At 40.8% G+C, this 27,638-nt stretch overlaps 1 long non-coding RNA gene across 1 annotated transcript in view; it reads right to left on the reverse strand.

Annotated features, from left to right (window-relative positions):
* The window catches only part of LOC149453155 (uncharacterized), a 120,747-nt gene that overhangs the window by 63,828 nt on the left and 29,281 nt on the right, over positions 1–27,638 (reverse strand). The window contains exons 2-3 of the long non-coding RNA XR_016314730.1: positions 9,711–9,756; positions 8,857–8,884 (exon numbers count right to left, since the gene is read on the reverse strand). This is a non-coding gene — a long non-coding RNA (uncharacterized LOC149453155). The remainder of the gene's footprint in view (positions 1–8,856; positions 8,885–9,710; positions 9,757–27,638) is intronic.

Consider the following 27,638-nt stretch of genomic DNA (forward strand, 5'->3'; position numbering starts at 1 on the left):
AGAAATGTTCAGTGACATAGCAAATAGGCTATCTTGGAATATAAAAATAAAAGGCAAACACTAAATTTTGAAGGAGCTTTTTTTTTTTTAATTGATAGGAGGGGTAGGTCCCCAAGTTATCCAGCCAAACATATTCCAATCTCTTAAATGATTCCGTTACCAGAATTTCAACATGCAGATTGAAATGAATAACAGAAAATGACACTAGGACTCAAAACATTCTCAATAACAGGCATCACTAAATGGTGGACCATGGTCCAGATCCATACCGAGTCACTGTCTCATCCAGACCGCAGCGGTCCTACCATTTAGGAGCTGGTTCTTTGTCTCAGCTGCTGCCATGCTCTGATTGTTACAGCACAGAGAAAGGTTGGAGACAGGACAGTTCTAGACAGAGCATGGGAGGCACAGCTGCTTTGAATGGAGGGCAGGAGCTTCTGGAGTTAACTTTTTAAGCTAACCAGCAGATGATTGGTTTCTAGAATGCAGGGCCCTAGCAACCAATCACCTGCTAGTTCACTTGAGCAGCTTCAGCCCTCCATCCAAAGTGCTCTTGCTCTCCACTCTGTGTACCAAAGTAAGGTAGGAGAGTGAAGGGGCACAGTTGCAAGGGGTTGTATTGTGAATGGGGGTGCAGAGCTTAGGGGTCTGTATTGTGAAGGGGGGGGCAAAGCTTTGGGGGCTGTACTGTGAATGGGGGTCAGAGCTCTGAGGGGCTGCAATGTGAATAGGGGGGAAGAGGTGCAGGGGGCTGTGATGGGAAGGGAGGGGAGAGGACACCACCAAGAGGGTGCTGTAATGAGGGGGCAGAAGACACCACTGTGGGGTAGCAGAAGACACCACTGTTGAGGGATGTGAAGGACAGAACAGAATATGCTACTAGGGGGGGTTATGTAAAGGGGGGGGCAGAGGACACTGCCGTGGGGGGGGGGGAGTTATATGAAAGGGGGACAGAGGACAGCACTGTGAAGGGTAAACTGTGATGTGAAGGGGACCTAAGGACACTGATATAAGATCAGGACTGTGATATAAGAGGAGGGGAGCTGTGATGTGATTCAATACCCCTGCTCTATATTAAGGAACTTCATCAATAATCTAAAAAAATCTATAGGCCACAAGTTAAACCCTGAGCACTGTTATACTTTCAGGCATGATGCATTCTCAGGCAAATCACCCCCCAACATTAAAGACAAGATACTATCGGCACAGAAAATCTAATCACAGGAGCAAATAATGCAAATTGTCAGTGGTGATAATTTTTGATTTTTTGCTCATCTTTAACCACTACAGTCAACAAGTAGACAATCTATAAATGGGTTAGCCTATTAAAAGCAGCAATTGCAATTTAGTGTTGGTGGTAAGAAATATCTAACAGCTGTAGATTGAATAGTAAAGTTAAGTTTAACCAAGTTAAGATGAAAAAATTCAGAGGTTACTCCTGGTGAAAACCAAATATCAAAATATTAAATATAAAAATGATCAACAAATCAAATTGGGCAGTGAAATATAAATTAAATGTGTGCCCCTTATGTGATAAGCAGCCTCTCTGAGCAAAATGAGGCTTTCCAGGAGTGGAGCCCAAGCTCAAATTTCACAGAAAGAATTGAAATTTGAATATAAATCCAGTTTTCTATTCCATTGAATCTTTTGAAGATTTTGACATGTGGTTTTCACTTATGGTAATCTCTGGTTATGCATTTTTCATCTGTGAAGTTTCGCTTCATGGGTAGAGCTTCCAGGGTCACTTGCCAACTTGCATTTAAGGGCTTTTCCATCTACTTTTATTCAAGAAAAAGTTCTTTACAGCAGATTTTCCCTCGCAAGGGGATTTCAGCATCATATCAATGCAACAGAAAATGTTCAGCAAATTAGCTATTTCTTTTGGTCTACTCAGGTCTTCAGTCTGTCTCCATGCAGACTGTATTAAATTGATTCTAAAGGCTTATTTTTTATTAACGAACAAATAACAAACATGTCTATACTTACCTGCTGTGTGCAGTACTTTTGCACAGAGCAGCCTGGATCCTCCTCTTCTCGGGTCTCCCGCATTTGCTCCTGGCCCATCCCTCCTGTTGGGTGATCCCACAGCAAGCAGCTTGCTATGGGGGCACCCGCTACTCCGAGTGTCTATTCACACACGGAGCCGTGGCTCGGCCCCCCCCTCTTCTTATTGGCTCATTGGCTGTGACTGACAGCAGTGGAAGCCAATGGCTCAGCCAATGAGGAGAGGGAGTCCCAGCATAGCTGAGACTCCAGGGCACATCACTGAATTGAGAGGGGGCTTAAGTGAGTATTAGGGGGGGTTGCGGGGGATATTGCACAGAGAAGGTTTTTTACCTTCACACATAGAATGTTAAAGGATTAGTTCACCTTTTGTGAAAAAATAATAAATGCACATTTTTTTTACAGGTAAAAAAAATATGCATTTATTAATTTTTGTTGCAGGAGCCTGTAAACCATTGCACCAGCGATCAATATATCGCTGGTACCATGCAGGTCTCCTGCATACCTGTGAGTATATCCACTTGCCCGAACGCCCGCGTTTTTTAAAACGTTTTGACAGGGGATAAGATCCCGTACTAGCTGTTAAATCGTGGGAGCGGGAGCAGGTCTATTCATAACATCTTACATCCTGAATATGGGTGCATCATGTAACATGTTATGAAAGGTGAACTTATCCTTTAAGCCTAGTACACACTATCAGAAAATAGGCTGACCATTCGTTCAATACGTACAAAAGTGCATATCATGATGTAGTCGGAATGGTATTGACTTGTATGAAAATTGTTGGTTGACAAAGGCAAACATAGCTACCTACTTGCGTAGTAGAAAAGTGTAGGGTTGTTCTATGCTTCTGAGCATGCATATTTTTTCTATTTGAGTACTTTGTACGATTACTATACACAAATGAAAATAAAACATTGTGTACATTTGCAATAAAAATTTTCTAGCCTGCACCTTCAGTTTTTGTCATCCAAAAAGTCGGAATTGGCTGTCAAAGGCACTATACTGACGAACAGATAATTGTTGTACAATTACTACCGTGTGTATGGACCCTTAGCTTGGTCAGGCCATTTTTCCTTAAGGCTAGAATACAGACACACAGCTAGCATGTCCGTACACACCTGCTGTTTGCAGTCTGAAGGTGTTCTGGAGGAGGAGCCCTGAGCCTCAGTTATCTCCCAAACAAAAGCAAATTTGAATATCTGCAACTGTTGCACAATCAGTGAGAACTAGCTACTATATAATATATACAGTTAGGTCCATAAATATTTGGACACAAGCACAATTTTCATACTTTTGGCTCTGTATGCTACCAGAATAAATTAAAATGAAACAATCCAAATGAATTTGAAGTGCAGACTTTCAGCTTTAATTCAAAGGGTTGAACATAAATAACAAGGACAAATTTTAGGAACTGCAACCGTTTTATATACAGTCCCTCCATTTTCAGGGGCTCAAATTTAATTGGACAAATTAATATAATCATAAAGAAAATGTTCATTTTTAATATTTTGTTGAGAATCCTTTACTGGCAATGACTGCCTGAAGTCTGGGATCCATGGACATTACCAAAGACCAGGCTCTAACTGCAGCTGTCTTCAGTTGTACTTTGTTTGTGGGTCTTTCTGCCTTTAGTTTTGCCTTCAGCAAGTGAAATGCATGCTCAACTGGGTTGAGATCAGGTGATTGGCTCGGTCATTGCAGACTATTTCACTTCTTTTCCTTCAAAAGCTCCTGGGTTGCTTTTGCAGTGTGTTTTTGGTCATTGTCCATCTGTACTGTGACGCGCCGTCCAATCAGCTTTGCTGCATTTGGATGAATCTGGGATGACAATATATCTCTAAACACTGCAGAATTCATCCAGCTGCTTCTGTCTTCTGTCACATCATCAATAAACACCTATGACCCAGTGCAACTGGAAGCCATACATGCCCAAGCCATCACACTGCCTCCACCATGTTTTACAGATGACATTGTGTGCTTTGGATCATGAGCTGTTCCAAGCCTTCTCCACACTTTTTTCTTCCCGTCATTCTGGTACAGATTCATCTTAGTATCATCCGTCCAAAGAATGCTTTTCCAGAACTGGTCTGGCTTTTTTAGATGTATTTTGGCAAAGTCTAATCTGGCTTTTCTATACTTCAGGCTTATGAATGCTTTGCACCTTGTGGTGAACCCTCTGTATTTGCTCTCGTGAAGTCTTCTCTTGATTGTAGACTTTGACAATGATATACCCAACCTACTGGAGAGTGTCCCTCACCTGTCTGGATGTTGTGAATGGGTTTTTCTTTACCATAGAGAGGATCCTGTGATCATCCACCACTGTTGTCTTTCGTGGACATCCATGCCTTTTTATGTTGCTGAGCTCACCAGTGGGTTCTTCTTTCCTCAGAATGTACCAAACTGTTGATTTGGCCACTCCTAATGTTGCTGCTATCTCTCTGATGGATTTGTTTTGTTTTTGAAGCCTTACAATGGCCTGTTTCACTTGCATGGACAGCTCCTTTGAAAGCATGATATTGGTTCACAGCACTAGATTTCAAATGCAAGACCACAATTAGAATAAACTCCAGACATTTTACCTGCTTAATTGATGAAGAAATAATGAAGGAGTAGCCCACACCTGTCCATGAAACAGCGTTTGATTCAATTGTCCAATTACTTTTGGTCCCTTGAAAAAGGGGGGGTGGCTATTCTTAAGAGCTGTAATTCCTAAACCCTTACTCCAATTTAGATGCACATACCCTCCAATTAAACATGAGAGTGTGCACTTTCAGCCAATATCCATTATATAACTATAGCTTGAATATGTTTTGGCAAATACCTGAAAATAAATCTAAAATTGTGCCTGTGTCCAAATATACAGTATAAGGACCTAACTGTATATCTAAAAATGGAGGCTTTAACCCATCCAAAGCTCTACAAAGCCTCTAGGCTCCAGGACCCAGACCAGTACTTTCTAAGCTCTTAGAAAGCTTTTTTTTCTCCATAAAAAAACCTGAAGCCCCTCATCTCGTGTAGGCGATAAACTTAGGTGACACTTAAATATCACACATCACATACTTAGGTTAAACCCCCCCAGGTTTCTAAAAGGTTTACTTTAAACTTCTATCTATTCATCTTTGGATCTACTGTTTGCATTTAGAGTTAACTTCATGTTTTCTGAGAAAAAAAAACATTCCCCTCTGGGTGATCTATGTACATTGCAAGTAATTTAACAAACTTTTTTGAACATTTCTGACTGATTCTGCCTTGCCCTTTACACATATGTTACAATTGTGACAGGTAGTTCATTATATTTACAATAGAATTATATAATTTATATGACTGTGTTGCTAATTTTTTTGGCAAGTGGTTTATGTATAACTGTCTACAGATCTAAAAGAATAGGCATATTCATTTTATCTTCCTGAAGAAGCAGGCTCTGTCCTGCGAAACACGATGAAGAATACTATCAAGATGCTGAGTGAAATCTCTGAAATGACACATGGCAGGGATTATTATGAAGGGTTAATGTAATATATTGTATAACTGTCTTCATGAAAATTATATTTGTATAGCTTTTTATTAGATGTTTACCTTAGTCCCTTATATAGGGCTTTTTTATTGAATACATGAACTAAAAGTTTACTGTTTTTACTTGGAGACTCTTTTTGGTTTGGTAACATTCAAGTCCTATTTAATTGTGTGTCTAAGGGAATTTTCTGTTTATGCATGTGTAATTGTTAAGGACGTGGTACCATTAAATGCAATAACAAACACAGGAGGAGGCTTTGCTGTTCTTCTCCCCCCCCCCAACTTCTATGATTTGTGAATCCCTTAAAGTGTATCTAAACTAAAAGGCTTTTTTCCCATTTATTTTCACCTATTAATTAAGCCAGTATCACACTTCTTGTTATAGGGTGACCAGGGGCGGACTGACAACTCATGGGGCCCCAGGCAATAGGGGATCATGGGGCCCCTGTGTCCTTGCCCAAACTCAAAAAAGCCTATGAAAAAGGTACCAGGGGCATCTCATGGGGCCCCCTACTGACCCCAAGCCCTCGGGCAGTAGAGGGCCCCATGAGATCCAAATGGTCATTCCGCCCCTGAGGGTGACTCAGTAATATGGTGGAGCAACAGAGCCAGCTTTGGACAGCAACACTGTCAAACATGGGGAGGGTAGTGTTAAATGCACAAGCAGAGTTAGACAACTTAACTAACAAATTATATTCAAACATAAGCTAACACTTTTAAACAGCAGCATTTTTTTTTGTCCTTTTGGAATAAAGCTTTTACATAAACAAATAAAACCTGACTATTGTAAGCACCCCTGTCAGTGTTGAATAGTTTGTCTGAAACCTCTAACTGCTGTTTTTGCTGGACCACTTGGTTTGTTAACAGAAGTTGAAAAATAACAGATTCACTGGCCAGATCACCAGGTTAAAATAAAGGCAAAAAAGGCTAAAAAAAGAAACAAATGCAACCACTAAATTTAAAGTGGAACAAAACCCATCCAGTTCTCAAAACAGTTACATTCAAAGCATGCCATGAATGATAACTCTCACATTTGCCTGGGATCTCAACTGATCTGTCAAGCCATCAAAAGGCTTGTGTTATAACTAATCAAATGTGTTGCACCATGGTAACTGCAGATCAAGCAGAGGCTAAGATGACAGCTTCTTTGGCTGTAAAGCATAGGAGGGTTTACTCCTGCTTTAAGGATTGGCAAGCTAAAATATAAATTTTTGCTTTTGGGTTTACAGTAAATACGCTTCAACTTGTATTTCCCCACAATTACCCAAAAATTTAAAAGTCGTTTATTTGCGATGATTAAAAAAGTTCCAAACAATAATCAAGAAATTACATTCTGGCAATAAAATTGTAGACTCTGTGTGTCACTTACAGGCCTTTAAGAGACAGTGGGGCTGATTTACTAAAGGGAAAATAGGTTGTTCACTTTGCAAGGGCAGTTAAGAAGAGGATTCCCCCCCAAGCTTAGAGAATGAGATGAAGCTCTGCTGACTTCCATTATCCAATCATACTGTATGTAAGCAAAAATTCAGCTTTTTAAAATTTTCCTTGCAATTGATTGGGCATTTTTTTGCAAAGTGAAACTTCACCGCATTTACTAAACTCTGTGGCAAATTCCCTTGAAAAGTGCATAGCCCCTTTCTTTTTAGTAAATCAACCCCAGTTTTTTTGAGTTTCGAACCTCACAAACAGACTGGTTTACAGAGAACAAAAGGTAACCACTATAAACTGCTTTCAAGTCATCATGCTCTGACCAGCCTTTATTCTAATCCTCTGGTTAAACCCATGTTAAGCAAAAATGAACCCCTCTCCCACACCTCCTTCTCACTTCCTACATAAACATTATGTTTTGTAACCTATCTTTTGGTGCGGGCATATACTCACCTAAGTTTGCCATCTGTGTCCTTCAGTGGTGTACTTTCCAGGTCCGGGAAACTGATAATCCAAAGGCGTAGATATGATATGCCCACACTGACTAGTCCCCTTATGCTGGTATTATCACCACAAATGGCTTTTCTGGATTCTGAGATGACCTGCCACTGTATAGCCATGAGGAAGAGTTCATGTCACACAGGCAGTGACATGGATAACCAAAGTAGGGCCTCGATCTTTGAACACATCAGAAGAGAGAAGACTCTATGTACTGGAACATTGCTTGACCACTATTTAGGGGAATAAATACTTATGTATTTTTTATGGCAGGGATTAGTTTGAGGGAGATGGTGGTAGTGGAGTGTGTGTGTTGGGGGGGGGGGGGGGGGCAGTGGAGACAGCCCAGAAAAAAGCTTTAAAGTAGGTGGATCAGGCCCTGAATTGTAAAATAAACCTGTCCTAAGAAAATATGGTTACTGGCACTGCTTCTGCTAATGAAAATCAGAACATAGTCATACTCACTTATTTGCCAAATCGCTGTGGGCCACTGACCTAGAAATGATTTAAGCCAATGAGATAGAATAACCAACATCATTGAGAGAAGAACAATTTCAGCCTTTATATTTCTCTCAAAGACCAGGTCAACTCTGGTGTTTTGCTTCTGCTTAGATAATTGTGGAAGCTGAAAATCAAGAATGCCAGTGGTGGGCAGTGAATGTCTGAATTTGAGATATCCAGTATCCAAGCCATATCCATATAGCCATGTCCAATTAAGAAACAGCGGGTCATCACATCTTGGATTTAGCAGATTGTGGCACCAAGATGGTCAGTAAAGTGATTAATGAAATGTGGTCAATAAAATAAGAAGCCGATTAGGTAGTTGTTAAAAATCTGGCAGTTGATGAGCTTCAATAACTCACAGCTATCCTACATTCTTTTTTTCAGGTTGTGAGAGCAAAAAGCTCAGGGTGGGGTTCCTCTGGAGTGTATAGTCACATGACACACGTGGCTTCTTGTTCCTCTTTTATTTTCTTGTCCCACATTATTTGCCTTCTTTCCCATGTCAGTAGCCACTGGTAATCCTACTTTTGGTTGGATCCAAAATTACAGATAGTATGCCTAGGGTGTTTTTTTTTTACAGGCAATTAAATATAGTACAATTAAAGAAAAGAATATCTAGCAACTGTTCAATGCGAAAATGCACAAGAAAGTCAGTTTTAGGACATTCCACATGACAGTCGCCGCAGCTACAAAAAGCCAGTAACTCTTACCGGCCTTGCACTGGCTATGTGGCATAGTTCCAGGTATTTTTTTTTTGTCGTTTGGGGTCCCGAAATTAGTCTAGTTTAGTAGAATATGTTTTCTTTGCACCAAACCTGCTGAGCAGCAAATAGGGCACAAAAGTTTACAGTTTATCCAAGTATTGCAAACAAAGTGGTAGTTACATTTTGCAGCAGGTTCTCTTACCTCCATGTGCTGTTTTACTTCTTGTGACCTGCAATGACAATTGGGTTTACATCCATCACTGCTTACACCCCTATGCATGCAGATGACTAATTGTAATCACAAAAAAATTAAAAAAATGAAATGTTTGGGCGAGACCAAAAAACATTTTCAAAGTATCCCAAATGAAAATGAGTCAAATGATTTTTAAGGTAAAAAGAAACAACTGAGAAATGATAGAAGGTAAAAATATAAATAAAACCATTATTGTATATTTATACTACATTTAACCCTGAAAATTGTTTAAATGCCTCACCAGTTCCATATATTTTGTTGCTAGCCTATACTCAGTAAAATAAAAATTTTGGGGTATCTGTGAAATTCCTGCTTAATGTTATAAAAATAGATAACATGGATGCAGTAATATTACTTTAACACAGAAACCATGTGTAAAATTCTTGTAGTTTGGGTTCATACCTTTCTGTGTATAGACAAATGAGTAGCAGAGCGTATTTCAACCTGCAAATGGAAGAGAAGTTGGGTACCTACTGAGGGAATTCAGACAACTATGTTTTACAGCCTCTCAGTCATGCTGTTAATGGAAGCCCAAGAAACTATGTTTTCTTTAAGAGAGACCATATGTTGCACCTGAAGGCAAAACATTTTAAATCAATGCAAAGGTGTAAATTTATAGGGCTGCAGTTATTATGGGCTAAACAGCCTCTGGTTGGATTGTTGGGACACTTCCTGATGAAAGGAAAATTGTATATCCTGTAATAAAACTAGCAGTTATTGTGCATATCTAATGTTTCAAACCAGAAGCTTTATTTACAAGGAGATAAACGGGTAGTTTGTTCTCTATAAGGTCAATGACTCACTGCTTTGTCTATGGTGTTGTGTATGTTGCTCCACTGTTTCAAAGACCTGTAAAAGAAATTAAGCCACGAGTTAACCTAAAAGAAATAAATAATTAAAAAAACCCACTTTCATTATTTTCTGTACATCACAATTCTTATAGGTATGCATTAAATATCACCTTAGAGGAAAAAAATAACAAATGTGCATATTAAAAAAAAAAATGCATCTTTATTATTTTTCCCTAAGGAGTCTGCAAAGCATTGCACCTGCAATCAGCAGATCACACACTGTCAGACTCCTGCAAACAAGTCCTACAGCTTTCTGCCTGTACCTCTGTATGAGCTCTCTGAAAGCTGCAGGGCTTGTGAATGAACTACAACTGTGCTCATCAGTGCCCTCACAGTCCATTGAGAACTACAAGCCATTTCCCATTGTGGCAGATGAAGCTTTAGGTTTTCTCATTTGCAGACAGTATTATAATTAGCCCTCAGATGTCCAAAAAAATCAACTGGATTTAATTTGTATGCCATTCACAGACAAAACTGCTGTTAGTAACAGAACCCCAATGTCTCACATTTGAGACACAGAAATGGACTGAGGACATAGATTCCTCAATCCACTTCTCTGCAGCCTCCACTGCACTGGAGATGAATGAACAGGAAGCACTCTGAGGCTTCCTGGCCATTCACAACCTGCTTACTATGCTTCAGTTATGAACGGTACTGATTGCTCACTGTGTTCAATCAAGAAAGGAAGGGGCTGGTAAATATTACATATTTACCGCCCCTTTACCCCGCTCTTCACCCTGAAACAATCCCCGTGTGCCCCATAGCAGTTGCAGCCAATGGGAGCTAGAGGAACAGAAGCCGGCAGTGCTGTGGGGGAGGGGATGCACACAGGGGGGACTGGACAGAAGTGGGTAAGGGGGTGCGGGTGATAAAAGTGGTGGGGCACAGATTCTAGAACTGATCCTCCTGTGGCTCCCCTCGGCCTCTCCTCACAGGAGGATTGGTTCCAGTGATAACACAGAACAGCCGGTTCTCCTAGGCAGGTGCTTGGGCCACCCTGTTGAACTGATGGAGCCCAGGCCCAATAAAGGTGGGACCACACTGATTTTGAAATGTGAAAGTGGGTGTGGGAGAAGATCCCACGCCTGCTGCCACTGGGGGGATCTAGGGTGAGGAGAACATGTGCTGGAGCATGTTGCACATTCCACCCAAAATATGGGTGTAACATGTAACATGCTCCAAAAGGTGAAATTGACCTTTAATGAGTTTCAAGCAGATAGATCATTGAAGAGAACTACTTAATATTCAATCAAGAGTGCAATCCAAACAGGAAAACATCAGTTTTAGGCTAGGGCAGGTGGCCTTGAAGAGGAATCATAGCACATGCAAAAAAGATTAGGCAGACAACATTCTAGCTTTACAAGCAAATCACTGAATCAAACAGCAGACATATGACCAATAGGAACCAAAGAGCATGCCAATGTTACAACCCGATTATTAGTCAGATTTGACATTACTAGTTTAGTCAGTAATAGTACAGGTGTAGAACTGTAGCATGCCAGTTTCAGAAAGCAGTACATGCTAGGTTCCCAGAGAGCGAGTTGCAATATGCAAAGGTAAAGTTCCGGAGGAAGTTTGCTACAATTCTCTGAAAGTATATTAATAAGTGAAAAACTGCAAGGCAATTGGCTCAAACAGCTCTTTATATCAGTTCTCTTTTTATAATGTCATCATCCCCCCTTCATATTTCTTCCTTAGCTTATGCAAATAACTACAGTACTTAGAAGGAGGTGCCTGAATGGAATGTGCTGAGAGGAGTAAACTGTTATATGGGACCAGCTTTAGAGTGTGCCATCTTTGTTTTGGCAGATGTAAAAGTTTTTAATCAATATGTATTACAAGCAGTTCCCCAGCACACACACAGATATTTGTTCAAGCAATCAGAAGTGATTGACAAAATTACGCCACAGCCAGTCAATGTTGTAGAATTTAAATCGATCAACAGCACTTTAAATCACCTGAACAGAGGGTCTCAGGTTTGGGGTATTTACTTGATATGTTTAATTGCATTGAATGATCACATAACTATGTGTTTGGCCACCATAAATAATGAAGCAAGGACAAGCATGAAGGCCAGGAGTCAGCACTTTTACAAATTGTAGCTTCATTATTTTCATGCTGATGGGATCCCTTTAATTTATTGTTGACATAATTAGCAGACAGCAAAATCATTTATATCAAAATCTTTTTAGTACAATTAGTAATTTTTAATCATATTAGACATTTATCTCACACCCAGGAGAGAGCTGATAGAGCCTCCCAACACTACCAACCATTAACTTTAAATGAAATTGTAGCAGACTAATCATCTAGAGCTGCTAAAAGCATTAACTTGCAAGTTAATTATCTACATCTTAATGTGTTTAAATATAAATGTTCCCTACAAGATGTTGATTTAAATGCTAAATACTTAAATAAAGCACATGGGACTGTTAGCTTCTGGGGATGTAACATAGTAAGAATAAAACCAAAGGCATCTTGTTTAGATCATCACTGATGATGTATTACTGAAATCACTGATACTTCTTTGCTGCATTCTGAAACCTCTTTATGAGCACTGCCTTAAAAAATGCTTTCTTCATCTTCACATTCCTTCACTTCCCATATCCATTAGTAAGTTCTGTGGGTTTACCACTAAAACATCACATGTTGTCTGGCCGTAACTTTTCACAGCTACTTCCACAAATCAAATCTTAACAGGGCGCATTTAAACTCAATATTGATAGTTTCATTTACTCTATAAAACACTGGCTTTATTGGTATTATATGACAGAATTCAGCAATAAAAATATTTCAAAAAGCCCAAATCTCACTTGGTATGCCAGAGAAGCATATTTGATTGTAAGAGTTGAATTCTTCACAACGAATTGTGTACCAAACATTCCAAGCAGTGCCTGAATGCTCTCGAGTCTGTCAGACCAATATGATCTTCTTAAAATTCCACTTACCCTCATGTGGTGATCAGTTTACCCCTTGACCCTGTGTTCTCCAAAAGGCCAAAAACACAGGTCAGATAACATAACTGTGAAGACATTAATTGGCCTTTAACCCCAAAGTGCTTTAAAACAAAATACTGAGGTGACTTGTATTTGCAGATGATGTTATGTACAAACGATGACCTGTATATATCCAATAACAGCTTACAAATTTGGTCAGGATAGAACACTATTCTAAATAATGTTGGTCTTGGTATCCCCATAACAACAAAATTTCTCAATGATTTAGAAAAAGGAATCTGGTTGGCCGCACATCTAGTAAAATAACCTTTATTGTAACATCTTCCAGAAAAACACTCCACAATACAATAAAAGGGGGAAAACAGCACACCAGCTAACGCATTTCATGCATCAGCGCCTATTCATAGCCTATGGTAAGCTATGAATTAGCGCTGCTAGGGTTAAATGCATTAGCTGGCATGCGGTTTTCCCTCTTTTATTGTTATGTGGAGTGTTTTTCTGGAAGATGTTACAATAAAGGTGATTTTAGTGGATAAGTGGACAAACAGATTCCTTTTTCTACATCATGAAGACTGTAATGAACAGGGCCAGCGCCTGCTAGTGTCCGAGTGGAGGTGGGACAGGAGACCGACCTGAGCGGTGTTCACCCTCTTTATTTGTCTAACAAAATAGGAAGTCCACAGTCAGACCACCCAATGCATTAAAAGGCTGTAAGTGGTAAACCGTATCTGTTCGTTGAGCATCATAGTGGTCATATGATCCCGCACCCCCTGAAGAGGGACAAACGGACTCTTCCAGGCCTGAGCAATTGTTCTAGTGGCGGATAAAAACAGATAGGAAGCCAACTTCTGCTGGTGAGCCAAGAGGCCCGGTATGGGGCAATGAAGCAAAGCATACCGAGCATCCTGGCGTATGGAGAGATGGAACAAGGTGAAAAGGAGGCCAAACACACAAGACCAAAAACGAAACAGTCTCGGGCATGACCACCAGATATGCAATACATCACCACGATGGCCACAACCCCGAAAACATTGATCACTACAGGCAGGGTTAGCCCGGGCCAACCGAGCCGGAACCCCGTATCCTGCAACTTTCAAGGATCATCACCTTAGTGTAGGGGCTTGCACACTGCTATGAAATTCCAAACTTCAGTATGTCTGGGGGGAAAGAACAAAGAGGGTTCCAATAATATTTCCACAATAGGTACCATGGAAAATACTGGTGGGTACAGAGAAAAGAAAGGTACCACCCATATCTTGCAGCCAGGATCACCATGTAAGCAGTTTAGAACCACTCTGTGAGATTAAATTGGCAGATAAAGAACAGAGGGGGAGGAAGTGCTGCATTCTACAGAAGGTGAGTATAAACAGCACAGTTCTACAGGGAACAGGCCTTGGCTTGCCACTAGTCAGGCAATATTATATACTGATGTAGAAATAACAGAGTCCATTTACACAGAAAACCAAATGAATTTTGCACTGTTTTCAGTCTAGAGAGAAAGTAGCCTTCTCCTGTCAACCAGCAGGCAAATATTTATGTATTTTGAGTTCACATCCCCTGGTGTGACAACATTGATCTACGTATCATGTACATAGAGCTGGGGTTAAACAAAGCAGGACCGCGGGACTCTTTAGCAGGTGTTGATGTCAGAGCTGATACAAAATTTTTTTTCAAATACTATCATCAAAACATTCACAGCAATAAACACACATTACGTGTCTGAGACCTGCTACCTGATTTGCTCTGCTGAGCAGCTGGCAGGAGTGAGCAGAGAGAGCAGTGCTGGAGATCACATCACACAGAGTGGGCATGTAGCTTCCATGATGTGATCAGCAGAGCATGAAGAGAGACATGAAGGAGACACAGTCAAACTCTGTCACACGCTGGGTGAGCCCTGTGAAATCTTCCTTCTTCTTTCCAGCCAACTTGTTCTTTTCTATTCTCTTCAAGAGAGGTTAAAATAACAGAACACAACCATTTCTGTGCTTGACACTCATATATAGGCTGATGTTAAATTAGCATTGTAGAGTGTGTAGGGGATTCCCTTGAAACTCAAGAAAAATAGGTGCTACAACAAAGCCACTGACTTAAATACTATATTCCCCGCCAATACACACATGACCCCCAAATAACAAGCCGATACCAGCAAAATAAAACTATTTTATTTAAATTAAATCACTAAAGAACTGTGTTACACTATAAAAGTGAGCAAATTATTTGAAATTACCCACTAACACATACATACTGTAAACTAATAATAGTATAGATCAACAGTTGATATCAGTAATTGGTATATCTAAAGTGCTAAAAAGTAGTGTAAAATTTAATGTATACATAGTTATAGCATGTAAGTTTTAAAAATGATAAAATAATGAATTTAAATAAAAGTTTAAATAATGAATGTCAAAAATTCATTAAATATGGTGTAAACCCATTGTTATCTGATATTGTTTAAGATCACAGATAAAAGTAAGTGTATACCATATTTTATGAACTTTTGAAAAATTTGGTGTCACATATATGAATAAAAAAATCGGTATGCTATAATTATGTATGCATAAAATTTTGACCCAACTTTTTAGTAATTTACATTGTTATTAGTTTAAATATGTAAAAGTGGGTAATTTATTTGTTCATCTTGTATAACGTGGTACACTTCTTTAGTGAGAGTCAAAGGGGTTGATTTACTAAAGGCAAATAGGCTGTGCACCGAAAGTGCACTTGGAAGTTCACTGAAAGTTCAGTTGCTCTAGTTTTACTCGAACATGATTGGATGAAAGAAATCAGCAGAGCTGCGCCTCATTTCAGAGCTTCCCTTTGGATCTAAAGGAACTGCACTTGCAGTGCACAGCCTATTTGCCTTTAGTAAATCAACCCTATTGGCTTGTTTAATCTAAGTATGTACAAGCACTCAGTGGTTTTATTTTAGTATTTGGATAGATTATTTCAGGGTACTCTGATTTGTTCACACACCAAAAAAAAACTTACTTTGGGGAATTCAGTACACCTTTTTTTAACATCTTTCTGGCATTAGATACCTTTAAAACTACCTTTGCCTAATTCAGGAAAGCTTTTATGCCAGTTTCTGTAACAGCACTATGGCCATTTTTAGAACCTGTTGCCAGGGCAGTGACAAATTCTAAAAGAATTACCGCCAGTTCGCACGCATGGAAATTATGGTAATATGACTTATTCTGAGTTGGGGTACATAAAGGCCCCAGTACTCAAAGTGTGGCCTGGGGCTTGTGGTTGCTAGGATGCCAGTGGCTTCCTGCTTCCTGGCAACTGGTGAGTCATTGTCAGCCCATCTGATTGCCATGAGATTTCCTTGGCAGCAGCTTAATGTAAACAAAAGGGCAAAGGATACTTCCTGATGTCTTTACCAAAATATGGCAATGCCCATGTTGGAGCAATGCTGAGGTACACAGGAGGCAGACTTTATGGGGAACTAGTTTCACCACACAAATGTAAAGATTGCAATGGTACATTAATCCTGTCTATATCTGCACTATAAAAGCAGACACGAGCTGAGCATAGGAAATGCATCTGCTTCACCTACCTGCCCTATTAAATGTCTTTAGTTCCAGGAGACACCACTGCATTAGCTATAGTATTAAAGATCAACAATCATTAGAAGCAGGCACCTCCTGCAAAAGTTTAACAAAGGACTGCCCATTCTCATGTTATACCTGATATGCAAATGTAGAAAGAGGAAAAAATAGTAAGAGGGACCCATGAGGCTTTCCTCGTTCGCAGTCTTGGTCTGGATAAATGTGTTCCCCAAAAATATAGCTTAATGTATGTAAGGAATGTCTGTTTCTAGCAGTTTGTGATCACCAGTGATTGAGTGCAAAGCAGTATAGAAATCATCATGAATGTATATAAAACCAATTATACCAAAAAGCCATTTAATTGAATAAAAGGTTCACAAAATGTGCAAATAAACTTTAAATGTGATTAAATGTATTTATTCCAAACCTTCTTAATAAACTAATAATGGAGATGATACGGTACCCTTTATGGAATCTGTCCTTGTACAGACAGAGATTAGAATGTGATGATTATAGGGTGTATTAGGTGATTTTGTTCTGAGAATACACTCTGTTTTTAATATGTATTTACTATTCTAGTCTGGGTAATGACGTGACTGAATGGGACCCTGAAATATGTGACTTGGTACAGAAGTCTATGTCTGAGATCTATGTATAACTTGCAATGTATGAATGGCATCTCACAGTAGTACTTAATGTCTGCTTCAACTAACTTGTTGGATGCAGAAAATGGATACCCCTAAGCCTCTGGCATGTCCCCACTCTGCACTTTTGACTTCTAAACCAGACTAAACAATCTTCAGCCAGCCAAGAGGTCACTATTGCTAGCACTTTTAAAGGGTTGGGTTGTTTGCAGACACAAACAGAATGTACTGTCCAAATAATGAAGGCTTATAAACAGTACCGATGCGAGTGGTAATTTTAGAGATCAAGAGCCACAAGTGATTTTCAGGAGTGTCATACAGGATTAACAACCTGTCACCTTTCCACAAAACCTGATGATATAATTTGTAATTCGGATGGCAGAATTTGGGAACAGAAGGGTTTACATCTGGGAGCAGCTTTATGATTAGATGACGAAAATCAGTTCTGACCATGCTTATGCAAGAACCTCTTTAACCACTTGCCTACCAGGCACTTTTATCCCCTTCCTGCCCAGGCCAATTTTCAGCTTTCTTTGCTGTTGCAATTTGAATGAAAATTGCGCAGTCATGCAACACTGTACCCAAACAAAATATTTATTATTTTTTTTAGACAAATGGAGCTTTTTTTTGGTGGTATTTAATCACTACTGGGGTTTTTTTTTTTTGCTAAACATACGAAAAAAGAAAAAAAAATCGGAAAAAAAAGGTTTGTTTCTGTTATAAAGTTTTGCAATTAAGTAATTTTTCTCATTCACTGATATGTGCTGATGAGGCTGCACTAATGGGCACTGATAGCCAGCACTGATGGACACTGACAGCCAGCACTGAGGAGGTACTGATAGTCAGCATTGATGGGCACTATTAGCCAGCACTGATGAGGCCACACTGATCATCAGGGAACTTCACTCTGAGGAATGTCATTTACTGGTTCTCCACTCATGCTGTCAGCATGAGGACAGGACTGCCGATTACCAGCATTTCCTGTTTACACTGTGATCAGCTGTGATTGGACATTGCTGATGATATAGTAAAAGACTGCTCTGATTGGCCCTTTACCTCGATCTGTGATCAGTTGTGTCTGACAGACACAGCAACCACAGATCGCAACTGGTGCGTTCCCCAGGGGATGCTCGGGGGGCGTGGTCCTGAGAGGACGTCCATGGACACCCTCCCAGAACTAGCCAACTGCATGTAGCCGTCTTTTGGCTTTAGCGCAGTTGGGAACTGGTTAAAGAGGCAATAAATGATCTCCTTATTCTCCAAAATAACGCATAGGCATAGCTACCTCTAACGGGAAGTCAGATCACAGCAGAATAGAATTTCTTTTTGGAACCAGAGTGAGCAGAAGAGTAACAGTCATGTGTCTGAAAATAACGGCTGGTATTGCAAATAAATGTTACTTCGCCTATAAAGTGCTGCATCCCAATAATTCAAGTTAAAACAGATATTTGACATGGTGGGACTTTGAAGGCAAAACACAACAGTTTGCATAAAATATACATTTTAGTGATACACTCACAATAAAATAATTGTTCTCCTTCACCAAGCCTAATGAAATATATTACCAACAGGGCCGTTGCATGCCCCTCAACAAATGTATGAGCGTTTGCATATCTACATGTGCCTCTTTTTCTGTACCTCTGGCATTGGCTCACCTTTTAACATTTTTGCTTCCTTTTGCTCTTTTCTGATTAAAATCACAGTTGCCTTATGAGTAAAAACTCAAGATACAGTACAAATCATAAATGACAGGTGTCAGTTCTCTGAAAGCTCAACGCGTTTCTTGGATTTTATCCACTTAATCAGGAGCCAGAGATAATTTAATTTAACATTAAATCTAAAGAAATACATTTATCTTATTAGTATGTACTAATGCATTCCATTCCTATGTCTATGCATTTTGGATATTATTTACCGTAATGTGTCCGAACAGAAAAGAGCAAAAGGAAGCAAAAATCTTAGAAGGTGAGCCAATGTCAGAGGTACAGAAAAGGAGGCACATGCAGATATGCAAACGCTCATAAATTTCTTGATGGGCATGCAACGGCCCTGTTGGTAATACAGGTGTGTTCAAAATAATAGCACTCAGACATCACTAACCTGATCAATCACTGTTTTTGGTAGAAATTATATTTAATATAATTATATTATATCTACATGGCAAATAATTTACTAGCAGGTGTAGTAGAGTGACAGAAATCCAACAGACCCAACAGTCATGACATGCATGCTGTTGATTCTGTGTAATTGAATCACTAATTGAAAGGGGCATGTTCACAATAATAGCAGTGTGGTGTTCTATTAGTGAGGTCATTCATTCTTTGAAAAACAGGTGGCAATTATTGCCCTTATTTAAGGAAGGAAGGCAGCAAATGTTGTACATGCTGGTTACAGCGCATTTCTCTCTGAAATTCTGAGGAAAATGGGTCGTTCCAGACATTGTTCAGAAGAACAGCGTACCTTGATTAAAAGGTTGATTGGAGAGGGGAAAACATATAAAGAAGAGCAGAAAATGATAGGCTGCTCAGCTAAAATGATCGCAAATGCATTAAAATGGCAACCAAAACCTGAAAGACGTGGAAGAAAGCGAAAAACTACCATTCGAATGGATAGAAGAATAGCCAAAATGGCAAGGACTCAGCCAACAATCAGCTCCAGGAAGATCAAAGAAGGTCTAAAGTTACCTGTGAGTACTGTTACAATTAGAAGACGCCTAAGTGAAGCCAAGCTATCTGCAAGAAGCCCCCGCAAAGTCCCACTGTTGAAAAAAAGACATGTGATTAAGAGATTACAATTTGCCAAAGAGCACATTGACTGACCTAAAGAGAAATGGCGCAACATTTTGTGGACTGATGAAAGTAAGATTGTTCTTTTTGGGTCTAGTGGCCGAAGACAGTTTGTCAGACGACCCCCAAACACTGAATTCAAGCCACAGTACACTGTGAAGACAGTGAAGCATGGTTGCGCAAGCATCATGATATGGGGATGTTTCTCATACTACGGTGTTGGGCCTATTTATCGCATGCCACGGATCATGCATCAGTTTGAATACATCAGAATACTTGAAGAGGCCATGCTGCCTTATGCTGAAGAGGAAATGCCCTTGAAATGGGTGTTCCAACAAGACAACGACCCCAAACACACCAATAAATGTGCAACATCTTGGTTCCAGACCAACAAGATTGACGTTATGGAGTGGCCAGCCCAATCCCCGGATCTTAATCCAATAGAAAACTTGTGGGGTGACATCAAAAATGCAGTTTCTGAGGCAAAACCAAGAAATAGAGAAGAACTGTGGAATGTAGTCCAATCATCCTGGGCTGGAATACCTGTTCACAGGTGCCAGAAGTTGGTTGACTCCATGCAACACAGATGTACAGCAGTTCTCAGAAACAGTGCTTATACAACTAAATATTAATTAAGTGATTCAAAGGAAAGCAAAATCTTCAAACAATTTTCAGTTTATATAGTGAATTTTTGAGTTTGTAAAGAAGAATACAAACACTGCTATTTTTCTGAACAGTCTAATATTCACTTTTCTTCAATTTTTTTAGAGGAACAACACAAATTTGATATATTTTTCTTCATGTTTTGATTTGGAATAGAATGTGTAGTGTTCCCAATGCATTTGTGTGTATGGAAATAAAAGCTATTAGAAGGATTTTGAGCTTTATTCACTTTTTTCAACACACTGCTATTATTTTGAACACAACTGTATATTATTATTTTTTTGTGAGTGTATATTATAATTATTTTTTTGTGAGTGTGTCACTAAAATGTACATTTTATGCAAACGGTTGTGTTGTGCCTTCAAAGTCCTACCATGACAAATATCTGCTATTGCAAATAATCATGCCTTATAGCATAGTGAAATGGGCAATAACTGAGAATTTTAGTGAACCTGTAAGCCATTTTACATTTTATAAATAAAAGAGCATACAAACTAAGTCGGCTATAAAAGGTAATAAATATATAGTAAGCGCTCAACAACAGTGGCAGCAGCTGAACATATAGGAAAACGCATATAAAGTCCCACAATTCATATATATAAAAAATGCAGCGCTTAGGAAAGTGATAATAAAACACAGTCCAATGAGAGAAGTGCTCCGTGATTCCTAGTGCAAATGGTAAAAATTCACACTAACCAGACAGCGCAAAAATATACGCATGTGTGTATATATCCTGAAGAATCTCCTCTCCACTCGGATCTGGTCAAAGGAATAGCCGGAAAAGATAGAAGTCCTACGCCCTCATGTGGTGAAAGAATGGTCCAGCAGGTCAGAGAAATATCCGGGTAAGCCTCCCCCTTCACAGGAGCTGACACAGGGATCACTTGGGGCTGTAAGAATTGAAGAAGCTCCTCACAGGAGACATAGGGAAGTACTCATAGTGTAGTAGATAAGGCTTTATTATGAGAACATAGGTGCATAGTGAACAGGGTATATAGCAAGTATGAATGAACACACTGACCCTTAGAAAATAAAGATGGCCGCCGGGCCTCCTCGTGGCACCGGCGGCTTAGTGTCAACGGCGTCCTGGGTCCCAGCTGACGCGTTTCGTGCGCACGCACTTCTTCAGAGGTGGAACATCCGGCACCCAGAAGAAGCCCAGGGAAAAGATGTCAGTGGCCGGTGGGGGATCTAACAGATGCAACACTGGAAGGTGGAGGTGTGTATCTGTAGACTTTAGTTTCAACTACTATAACTGTCCAAAAATTCAAAATGTCACTTCCTGCCATTATGACAACCTGGAGGTGTTCTGTGTGCTGAATACCTACAAAAATGTGATTTTCTACTTGTGTCACAGCTTTACACACCCTAGATGTTTAACCCCTTCCCAGTCATTATTGCAGTGACAGTGTACATTTTTAGCACTGATCACCGTATTAGAGTCACTGGTTCCCACAAAGTGTCAAAACTGTCAGTTAGTGTCAGATTGCCAGCCAATGTATCGCCATTATTTACTAGTATGAAAACAAAAAAAATTCAGTATATATACCATAGTTTGTGACACTATAACTTTCACGCAAACCAATCATTATACACTTATATGTAGCAGAAAACATATTGGCCTAAATTTATGAAGAACTTTAATTCTTTTCAATTTTTTTGGGATATGTTTTACAGCAGAAAGTAAAAAAAATTATTGGATTTTTTTTACATACTTACCTGTAAAATCAATTTCTTGGAGTACATCATGGGACACAGAGCAGGCTATTCATGACTATGTGGGTTATAGGCCACCTACAGTGAAGAACACAAGTATTTGAATACCCTGCGATTTTGCAAGTTCTCCCACTTAGAAATCATGGAAGGATCTGAAATTCACATTGTAGGTGCATTCCCACTCTGAGAGACAGAATTAAAAAAAAAAAATCAGGAAATCACATTGTATGATTTTTAAAGAATTTATTTGTCTTGCACTGCTGAACATAAGTATTTGAACACCTAAGAAACAGCAAGAATTCTGGCTCTCAAAGACCTGTTACTGTGCCTTTAAAAAGTCCACCTCTACTCCACTCATTAATCTAACTTAGTAGCACCTGTCTGAGCTCTTTAAAGACACCTGTCCACCCCACAGTCAGTCAGACGCCAACTACTACCATGGGGAAGACCAAAGAACTGTCAAGACACCAGAGACAAAATTGTGGACCTCCACAAGGCTGGAAAGGGCTACGGGGCAATTGCCAAGCAGCTTGGAGAAAATATATCAACTGTTGGATCAATTGTTAGAAAATGGAAGAGGCTAAAGACGACTGTCAGTCTCCCTCGGACTGGGGCTCCATGCAAGCTCTCACCTCGTGGGGTATCACTGATGATAAGAAAGGTGAGGAATCAACCCAGAACTACAAGGGAGGAGCTGGTCAATGACATGAAGAGAGCTGGGACCACAGTTTCAAAGGTCACTGTTGGTAGAACACTACGCCGTCATGGTTTCAAATCATGCATTTCAGGGAAGGTTCCCCTGCTCAAGTCATCACATGTCCAGGCCCGTCTGAAGTTTGCCAATGACCATCTGCATGATCCAGAGGAGGCATGGGAGAAAGTCATGTGGTCAGATGAGACCAAAGTAGAACTTTTTGGTATAAACTTCACTTGTCGTGTTTGGAGAAAAAAGGATGAGTTGCATCCCAAGAACACCATCCCTACTGTGAAGCATGGGGTGGTAACATCATGATTTGGGGGTGCTTTTCTGCGAAGGGGACAGAACGACTGCACTGTATTAAGGAGAGGATGAATGGGGCCATTTATTGTGAGATTTTGAGCAACAACCTCTTTCCCTCAGTCAGAGCATTGAAGATGGGTCGTGGCTGGGTCTTCCAACATGACAACGACCCGAAGCACACAGCAAGGATAACCAAGGAGTGGCTCCGTAAGAAGCATATCAAGGTTCTGGAGTGGCCTAGCCAGTCTCCAGACCTAAATCCAATAGAACATCTTTGGAGGGAGCTGAAACTCTGTGTTGCTCAGCGACAGCCCTGAAACCTGACAGATCTAGAGGAGATGGCCAAAATCCCTGTTGCAGTGTGTGCAAACCCGGTCAAGAACTATAGGAAACGTTTGACCCCTGTAATTGCAAACAAAGGCTTCTGTACCAAATTTTAACACTGATTTTCTCCTGTGTTCAAATACTTATGTTCAGCAGTGCAAGACAAATAAATTCTTTAAAAATCATACAATATGATTTCCTGAATTTTTTTTTAAATTCTGTCTCTCAGAGTGGGATGCACCTACAATGTAAATTTCAGACCCCTCCATGATTTCTAAGTGGAAGAACTTACAAAATCGCAGGGTGTTCAAATACTTCTATCCCGCACTGTATAGGTGAATGGACACTGGCCAACCCTTTATAACCCCTCCTATACAGAAAGTACTTTGTTTTTGTAGCAAGCAATACAAATTCCAGAAAGAGGGGCGGGACCTCTGTGTCCCATGATGTACTCTAATAAATGAATTTTACAGGTAAGTATGTAGAAAAAAAATCCAATTTTCTTTATCGTACATCACAGGACACAGAGCAGGCTATTCATGACTATGTGGGATGTCCCAAAGCAATAAGAAATTTGAGGGGAGGGTGACACCATGATAGCCACCATCAATAATCCCTCAGGACCTACTCAGCTATCCGTAAAACATTGCAGCCAAAGGCAGAATCCTCTGCGGCTCTGACTTCCACCTGGTAGAACTTTGTGAATGTGTGAACTGAAGACCATGTAGTGGCTTTGCAAACCTGAGCCACCGATGCCTGATGGCAGATTGCCCAAGATGCCCCCACACTCCTGGTGGAGTGTGTCTTCACCCGAAAGGGTGGGACTTTACCTTTCAAACCATAGGCTTCAATGATCAATTGAATGATCAAATAGTTGCCTTGGATGCCACCTGCCTCTTCCTAGGCCCCTCTGGCAGCACAAACAGAGCATCTGACTTCCTGATCTGTGCTGTCGCCTTTAAGAAGACCCTTACAGTGCGAACCACATCCAAGGTATGCAGAGATCTCTCTCTTGCTGAATGAGGCCTAGGAAAGAATGAAGGCAGAACTATGTCCTGATTGAGATGAAAACTAGAAACCACCTTTGGTAAAAAGTACGGATGAGGTCGCAACATCGCTTTACACTGGTGCAAAACCAGAAATGGTTCTCTGCAAGATAGAGCTGCCAGCTCTGACACCCTTCTTGCAGAAGTGATTGTCACTAGAAACAACACCTTACGAGTCAACAGGACCAGTGGAATATCTCCAATAGGTTCAAATAGTGGCTTTGCAACACCTCCAAAATCAAGTTCAGGTCCCAAGGACACAAAGGCAACCTGACAGGAGGAGCCATAGGCATCACTCCTTGTAGAAAAAAGTGCGGACCAAAGAGTGAGACGCAATGGGCCTCTGGAAATAAATAGCTAATGCTGAAACCTGGCCCTTAACGGTACCAACAGCCAAATTCTTCTGCAACCCTGTTTGAAGAAATGACAGGATCCTGCCAATCCCATACTTCCATGGGTGCCATTTCTGAACCTCACACCAGGCAATGTGAGCCTTCCAGGTTCTGTAGAAACTTCCTTTCTACCACCCAGCATGATGGGGATGACAGAATCCGACACTCCCCTATTCTTCAGGATCTGGGATTCAATAGCCACATTGTCAAATTAAGTGACAGTAAAGCTGGGTGCAATATAGAGCCTTGAGACAACAGCTCTGGCCAATAAAACAGGGCCCACGGCCCATCTACTGCTATCTTCACTATGTCCGTATACCTCCTGGGCCAGGCCGGAGCAATCAGTATCACCGGAATAGACTCCTCCTGAATCCTATGTAAGAGACACGGCAGCAGCTGGATTGGAGGAAAGCCATAAATCAGTGAGAACTGGTTCCAAGGAATCACTAAGGCATCTACCCCTGATGCGCAAGGGTCCCTTACCCTGGACAAAAAAAGACTGACCTTGTTGAACCTGGATGACAACAGATCTGAATCTGGGCAACCCCATTGCTGGAAGATTGCTTGAAAACATCGGGATGCAAAGCCCATTCCCCTGGAATCGACTGCAGGTGACTGAAATAATCCACCTGCTAATTTTCAACACCTGGAATGAACACAGTTGACAGACGTGGAACATATCTCTCTGCCCAGCTCAGAATGTACTTCACCTCCTTCTGAGTGCCTTGACTCCTGGTACCGCCCTGGTGGTTGATGTATGCGACTGCTGTGGCATTATCAGACTGAATCCATACAGGCCAACCCTGAAGCCTGGATGTCCAATACCTCCGAGTCAGCCTCACTGCTCGAAGTTCCAGGACATTGAAAGGAAGAACCCTTTACCATGGAAGCCATGTTCCTGAACTGTGGCTTCCTCCAGAACGGCCCCCCAACCTAAAAGGCTGGCATCAATGGTTACCAATTTCCACACCACTGGCCAAAAGGATCTTCCCCTCTCCAAATTGTGAGTTATCAACCACCAGGCTCTGCTGCACCTCTAGAGACAGAGATATGCAGTAATCCAGGGCCAGAATCTTTTTGCTCCAAACAGACAGAATGTACCTTTGCAGCGGTCTGGAGTAGAATTGAGCATAGGGAATAGCCTCAAACAAGGACACCTTCTTCCCCAGCAACCTCATACAGAGGCAAATTGAAGGATACCTCTTGGCCTTCAAACTGCAAACTTTGTTCCTCAGTGAGAAACATTTCCCTGGAGGCAAAAATACCTTTGCCTGAACCGTGTCTAGGACCATCCCCGAATACTCCATGCTCTGCACTTGTTTTCAGGGCTGAATTCTTGAGGTTAAGCACCCAGCCCAGATGTTCCAGAATCTGCATTGTAAGGATCAAATCTGGCTTCAGATCTGGCACCGACTGATTTATGAGCAAGAGATCATCTAGATAACCTGCTGTGATGAATACTCCCTGAGTTCTGAGTAGCCTCGGAGCAAGAATGTTTGTGAAAACTCAAACCTACCCAAACGGTAGTGCTATGAACTGGACATGCTAAGCCCCTACTGCAAACCACAGAACTCTTTGGTGAGGAATGAATATCGGTACATGCAGGTAAGCATCCTTGATGTCTATGGACAAAAAATTTCCCTCCTGTAGGGAGACCACTACTGACCGAACTGATTCCATACGAAAGGATTGGACATTTAGAAACTGATTTAGCCCCTTGAAATCCAAAATGGGCCTTACATCCTTATTTGGTTTTGGGACTGTAAACAGGTTTAAATAAAACCCCTGAAATGTTTTGTCCACTGGAACCTCCATGATCACTCCCTGAGACAATAGGCAATCGAGTGCCTGAAATAAAGCTCTTCTTTTCTCTGGATTTATTGGAACATTTGATCTTAGAAACTGGGGAGAGGGAAATACCCAAAATTCTACCCTGAACCCCAGAGGAATTGTGGAAATGACCCATTTGTCTTGGATTATAGCCCTCCATGCGGCCACAAAATTCAAAAGCCTTCCCCCCACCTGAACAAGTGAGGGCACCCCTTCATAAGGAGGCGGACCTTGGATCTGTCTTTGATTACTTTTGCACCCAGGGCCTCTATGGGTTTTGATTCTGAGATCTACCTCTTGAGGCTGGGACCTGTGTGTGGCGAAACGACTGCCTGGTAGTTGTGGGCCCAGCAACCGAAGCCCCTGAAACCGTAACATAAGGGCGTTTGGATTTCCTCATAGAGGGTAGAAGAGCACTCTTACCCCCTGAAATCTTTTGGATATATATGTGCAAATCTTCCCCAAATAGCTTTCCCCTATGAAAGGGAAAACCTGCCAACAATTTTTTGCATGGCAGTTCTGCTGACCAACTCTTCAGCCACAAAACCACGCACTGATAAGAGGGCCAAGCAAGAAATTTACTGAATTGAATCCTTAAGAGAATAAACCGCAAAACACAAAGCACACAGAACATCCTTCAAATCATCGGCTGAGCATTCCCCTTGCATTAATGGTCCTCCAATAAGCTGCTTGACAGAGTCAGAAAGACTCTGGCAAATGCCAATAGCTGCCATAGCTGGCTGTGCGGCAGAACCTGCGAGGGAGAAGGAGGCCTTAAGAAGAAACTCCAGCTTATCTGCTGGGTCCTTTGAAACCTGTATATTATCCACAGGACATGTTAAAGATAGGGATGAAAAAGCTGCATCCACTACAGACAACTCACATTTCTTAACAGACTTTTGTTCCAAGGGGTACAAGAAAGAAAACTTCTTTGGTGGAACTTAAACCAGGTCTGGGTGATCCCAGACGGC

Source organism: Staurois parvus, unplaced genomic scaffold (assembly GCF_062004578.1).
Source record: "Staurois parvus isolate SC_StPar_1 unplaced genomic scaffold, SC_StPar_1.0 ptg000450l, whole genome shotgun sequence".
NCBI classification, from domain to species: Eukaryota; Metazoa; Chordata; class Amphibia; order Anura; family Ranidae; genus Staurois; species Staurois parvus.